At 36.1% G+C, this 6,000-nt stretch overlaps 1 non-coding gene across 1 annotated transcript; it reads right to left on the reverse strand.

The window, feature by feature from the left end:
• Nucleotides 1-5,350: 5,350 nt before the first annotated feature.
• LOC112788705 (small nucleolar RNA R71) lies at nt 5,351-5,458 on the reverse strand. Its single transcript, XR_003196058.1, has one exon. It is a non-coding gene; the product is annotated as a small nucleolar RNA R71 (small nucleolar RNA).
• Nucleotides 5,459-6,000: the final 542 nt, after the last annotated feature.

Raw genomic sequence — 6,000 nt, forward strand, 5'->3', positions numbered from 1 at the left:
ACACACCTGTCTAATACTCTAGTTAAACTATCCAAGCAAAGGCTAAATGAATCACCATAGACGCTAAAATCATCCATAAAAACCTCCATATAGTTCTCAATAAGATCAGAGAAAAGACTCATCATACACCTTTGAAAAGTGGCTGGTGCATTGCATAAGCCAAATGGCATTCTCTTATAAGCATAAGTTCCAAAAGGACATGTAAAAGTAGTCTTTTCCTGATCTTTAGGAGCTATATGAATTTGAAAATAGCCTGTATAACCATCTAAAAAGCAATAATGGGATTTACCTGACAGGCGATCAAGCATCTGATCAATAAATGGCAAGGGGTAGTGATCCTTGTGAGTGGCTTGGTTGAGACGCCTATAGTCAATGCAAACCCTCCATGAATTCTGCACTCTAGTTGTCAGAAGCTCCTTATTGTTGTGACTCCAGACTTCTTGGGCACCACTTGTACTGGACTGACCCATTCACTGTCTGAGATGGGGTAAATGATATCTGCTTCAAGTAGCCTGGTCACTTCTTTCTTGACAACTTCCAAGATGGTGGGATTCAATCTTCTCTGGGGCTGACGGACAGGCCTTGCTCCCTCTTCTAAGAATATTCTGTGCTCACAAACTTGAGGGCTGATACCTACTATATCTGCCAAGCTCCATCCAATTGCTTTCTTATGTTTTCTCAGTACACTAAGCAGCTGTTCTTCCTGTTGAGAAGTGAGTTCCCTTGCAATGATCACTGGGAACTTCTTCTTATCCTCAAGGTAAGCATACTTGAGGTGTGGAGGAAGGGGCTTTAATTCCAATTTCTTCTCATGGATAGGTTCTGGATCTTCCGGGGCTAGTGATAATGGCAAAGTGTCCTCATTGTGTTCAAAGGGTGTCCCCACACTTAGACCTTGCTCCAAGTGATTATCTTCTAATTCTTCTTGGTGAACCTCAGCTACAGTTTCATCAATAATATCGCACTGGAAGATAGAATGATCTTCCGGAGGGTGCTTCATAGCTTCATTTAAACTGAACTTCACTGCTCTGCCATCTATCTCAAAGGAGTAAGTTCCTGAGAATGCATCCAGCTTGAACTTTGAAGTCTTTAGGAATGGTCTTCCAAGCAGGATTGATGATGGTCTTCCTGAGTCACTAGGGGGCATTTCCAGGATATAGAAGTCAATGGGAACTGTGAGCCCCTTAATGCTCACTAATACATCTTCAGCAATTCCAACCACTGTAATAATGCTTTTATCTACTAACAAAAAATGAGCTGCCAACCTTTTTAAGGGAGGGAGCCTCAAAGTATCATATATAGATGATGAGCGGATAATTTATACGCTTTTTGGCATTATTTTTGCATAGTTTTTAGTATGATTTAGTTAGTTTTTAGTATATTTTTATTAGTTTTTAAATTAAAATCACATTTCTGGACTTTACTATGAGTTTGTGTGTTATTTTGTGATTTCATGTAATTTCTAGCTGAAATTGAGGGACTTGAGCAAAAATCAGATTCAGAGGCTGAAGAAGGACTGCAGATGCTGTTGGATTCTGACCTCCCTGCACTCAAAGTGGATTTTCTGGAGCTACAAGAGTCTAAATGGCGCGCTCTCAATTGCGTTGGAAAGTAGACATCCAGGGCTTTTCAGCAATATATAATAGTCCATACTTTGCCCGAGTTTAGATGATGCAAACTAGCGTTCAACGCCAGCTCTCTGCCCTATTCTGGCGTTAAACGCCAGAAACAGGTTGCAAAGCAGAGTTAAACGCCAGAAATAGGTTACAAACTGGTGTTTAACCCCAAGGAAGACCTCGACACGTGGAAGCTTTAATGCTCAGCCCAAGCACACACAAAGTGGGCCCGGAAGTGGATTTATGCATCATTTACTTATTTTTGTAAACCATAGGTTACTAGTTCAATATAAATAGGACCTTTTATTATTGTATTGAGAATCTTGGTCATTCTGGTTCCCTCTCTGGGGCCGAAGCCAATGAACACCATTATCACTTATGTATTTTCAACGGTAGAGTTTCTACACACCATAGATTAAGGTGTGGAGCTTTGCTGTTCCTCATGAATTAATGCAAAGTACTATTGTTTCTCTATTCAATTCAAGCTTATTCTTATTCTAAGATATTCATCCGCACCCAAGAACATGATGAATGTGATGATTATGTGACGCTCATCACCATTCTCATTTATGAACGCGTGCCTGACAACCACTTCCGTTCTATATGAAGACAAGCTAGAATGAGTATCTCTTAGATATCTAATACAGGGGACCGAGTCCAAGATATTAGAGTCTTCATGGTATAAGCTAGAATTATTGGCGGCCATTCTTGAGATCCGGAAGGTCTAAACCTTGTCTATAGTATTCCGAGTAGGATTTGGGAAGGGATGGCTGTGACGAGCTTCAAACTCGCGAGTGCTGGGCGTAGTGACAAACGCAAAAGGATTACTGAATCCTATTCCAGCAGGATCGAGAACCGACAGATGATTAGCCGTGCGGTGACAGCGCATTTTGGACCATTTTCACTGAGAGGATGGGATGTAACCATTGACAATGGTGATGCCCAACATACAGCTTGCCATGGAAAGGAGTATGAAGGATTGGATGAAAGCAGTAGGAAAGCGGAGATTCAAAAGGAACTAAGCATCTCTATACACTTATCTGAAATTGTCACCAATGAATTACATAAGTATCTCTATCTTTAGTTTACGTCTTAATTATATTTTAATTATTAAAACTCTATAACTATTTGAATCCGCCTGACTGAGATTTGCAAGATGACCATAGCTTGCTTCAAGCCGACAATCTCCGTGGGATCGACCCTTACTCACGTAAGGTTTATTACTTGGACGACCCAGTGCACTTGCTGGTTAGTTGTGCGAAGTTGTGACAAAAAACTAAGATTATGAATGTGCGTATTAAGTTTTCAGCGCCGTTACCAAGGAATGAACGATCATGATTTCGTGCACCAAATTTTTTGCGCCGTTGCTGGGGATTGTTCGAGTTTGAACAACTGACGGTTCATCTTGTTGCTCAGATTAGATAATTTTATTTTATTTTTAAGCTTTTTATTTCTTATTTTCGAAAATAATACAAAAAAAAGAAAAAAATTATTAAATTATTCTATGTTCTTCAGAATTTTTAAGAATGAATTCTAGAGTTTCATGATGATCTGTTGAAGTCTGGCTGGCTGTAAAGCCATGTCTAAATTCTTTTGGACTGAGGCTTCCTCTTCACATGCTTGAACTATGTATGCTGAAGCTTGGCTGGCCATTGGCCATGTCTAGTGTTTTGGACCGGAGCTTTCACTGAAAGCTTGGCTGGCTAGTAAGCCATGTCTAATTCCTGGACCGGAGTTTTAGACTAACATTGCATGATTCCTGAAATTCTCATTAGAAATTTTGAAATCCTTATTTTCCTTTTCAAAATAATTTTCGAAAAATAAAAAAAAATTAATAAAATCATAAAATCAAAAATAATTTGATGTTTCTTGTTTGAGTCTAGTGTCAAATTGTAAGTTTGGTGTCAATTGCATAATTTTTAATTTCACTAAAAATTTCGAAAACTCATGCATGTGTTCTTCATGATCTTCAAGTTGTTATTGATGATTTTCTATGTTTGATCTTTAATTTTTCTTGTTTTGTGTCTTTTCTTGTTTTTCATATGCATTTTCAATTTGTTAGTGTCTAAAGTTTGAAATTTCTAAGTTTAGTGTCTTGCATGTTTTTCTTTTCTTAAAAATTTTCAAAAATAAGTTCTTGGTGTTCATCTTGACATTCAAAGTATTCTTGGTGTTCATCTTGACATTTAAAGTGTTCTTGCATGCATCATGTGTTTTGATCCTGAATTTTCATGTTTTGAGTCTTTTGGTTGTTTTTCTCTTTCTTCACTAAAAATTCAAAAATCAAAAAATATTTTTCCCTTATTCTCTCATAAATTTTCGAAAATTTGGTTTGATTTAGTCAAAAAGTTTTAAAATTTAATTGTTTCTTATGAGTCAAATCAAATTTTCAATTTAAAAATTCTATCTTTTTCAAATCTTTTTCAAAAATAAAATATTTTTCAATTTTTCATTCATAATTTCGAAATTTTCAAAATTTATTTTCTAAATCTTTTTCTTATTTCTATTTCATATTTTCGAAATTAATGCTAACAATTAATGTGATTGATTCAAAAAATTTTAGTTTGTTACTTGCCTAGTAAGAAAGGTTCAATCTTTAAACTCTAGAATCATATCTTTTTAGTTTCTTGTTAGTCAAGTAATCAACTTTAATTTTCAAAATCAAATCTTTTTAAATTTCTTTTTCAAATCTTTTTCAAAATAAATTTCAATCACATCTTTTTTTAAAAATCAATTTCAAAATCTTTTCTAACTTCTTATCTTTTCAAAATTGATTTTCAAATCATTTTCAATTAATCTTATCTTTTTGTTTGATTCTTATCTTTTTCAAAACTACCTAACTAATTCTCTCTCTCTAATTTTCGAAAATCACTAACCTCTTTTTCAAAATTCCTTTTTAATTAACTATTTGTTTTAAATTTTAATCTGATTTAATTTTATTTGTCTTCTTAATTTTTGAATTTTAACTTTAATTTTAAATTAAAAATAAAAATATTTTTATTTTATTTTATTTTTGAATTCTCTCCCCCTCACCTCTTTCTAATTATTTTATTTATCTACTAACACTTCTCTTCTTCTTAAAAATTCGAACCCTCTCCCTCTTTCTGTGTTCGAATTCTTTTTCTTCTCTTCTACTCACATAAAGGAACCTCTCTACTGTGGCAAAGAGGATCCCTATTATTTTCTGTTCCCTTCTTTTTCATATGAGCAGGAGCAAGGACAAGAACATTCTTGTTGAAGCTGATCTGGAACCTGAAAGGACTCTGAAGAGGAAGCTAAGAGAAGCTAAAGCACAACTCTCTGGAGAAAATCTGACAGAAATTTTCGAAAAAGAAGGAGACATGGCCGAAAATAATAACAATGCAAGGAAGATGCTTGGTGACTTTACTGCACCAAATTTCAACTTACATGGAAGAAGCATCTCAATCCCTGCCATTGGAGCAAACAATTTTGAGCTAAAGCCTCAATTAGTTTCTCTGATGCAACAGAATTGCAAGTTTTATGGACTTCCATCTGAAGATCCTTTTCAGTTCTTAACTGAATTCTTGCAGATCTGTGATACTGTTAAGACCAATGGGGTTGATCCCGAGGTCTACAGGCTTATGCTTTTCTTGTTTGCTGTAAGAGACAGAGCTAGAATATGGTTGGACTCTCAACCTAAAGATAGCCTGAACTCTTGGGATAAGCTGGTCACAGCTTTCTTAGCCAAGTTCTTTCCTCCTCAAAAGCTTAGCAAGCTTAGAGTGGATGTTCAAACCTTTAAACAGAAAGAAGGTGAATCCCTCTATGAAGCTTGGGAGAGATACAAGCAACTGACCAAAAAGTGTCCTTCTGACATGCTTTCAGAATGGACCATCCTGGATATATTCTATGATGGTCTGTCTGAATTAGCTAAGATGTCATTGGACCATTCTGCAGGTGGATCCATTCACCTAAAGAAAATTCCTGTAGAAGCTCAGGAACTCATTGACATGGTCGCAAATAACCAGTTCATGTACACTTCTGAAAGGAATCCTGTGAGTAATGGGACGCCTCAGAGGAAGGGAGTTCTTGAAATTGATACTCTGAATGCCATATTGGCTCAGAATAAAATATTGACTCAGCAAGTCAATATGATTTCTCAGAGTCTGAATGGATTGCAAGCTGCATCCAACAGTACTAAAGAAGCATCTTCTGAGGAAGAAGCTTATGATCTTGAGAACCCTGCAATAGCAGAGGTGAATTACATGGGTGAAGCCTATGGAAACACCTATAATTTCTCATGGAGAAATCATCCAAGTTTCTCATGGAAGGATCAACAAAAGCCTCAACAAGGCTTTAATAAGGGTGGAAGAAATAGGTTTAGCAATAGCAAGCCTTTCCCATCATCCACTCAGCAACAGAC

The sequence above is a fragment of the Arachis hypogaea genome, chromosome 20, assembly GCF_003086295.3.
Source record: "Arachis hypogaea cultivar Tifrunner chromosome 20, arahy.Tifrunner.gnm2.J5K5, whole genome shotgun sequence".
Taxonomy (NCBI): Eukaryota; Viridiplantae; Streptophyta; class Magnoliopsida; order Fabales; family Fabaceae; genus Arachis; species Arachis hypogaea.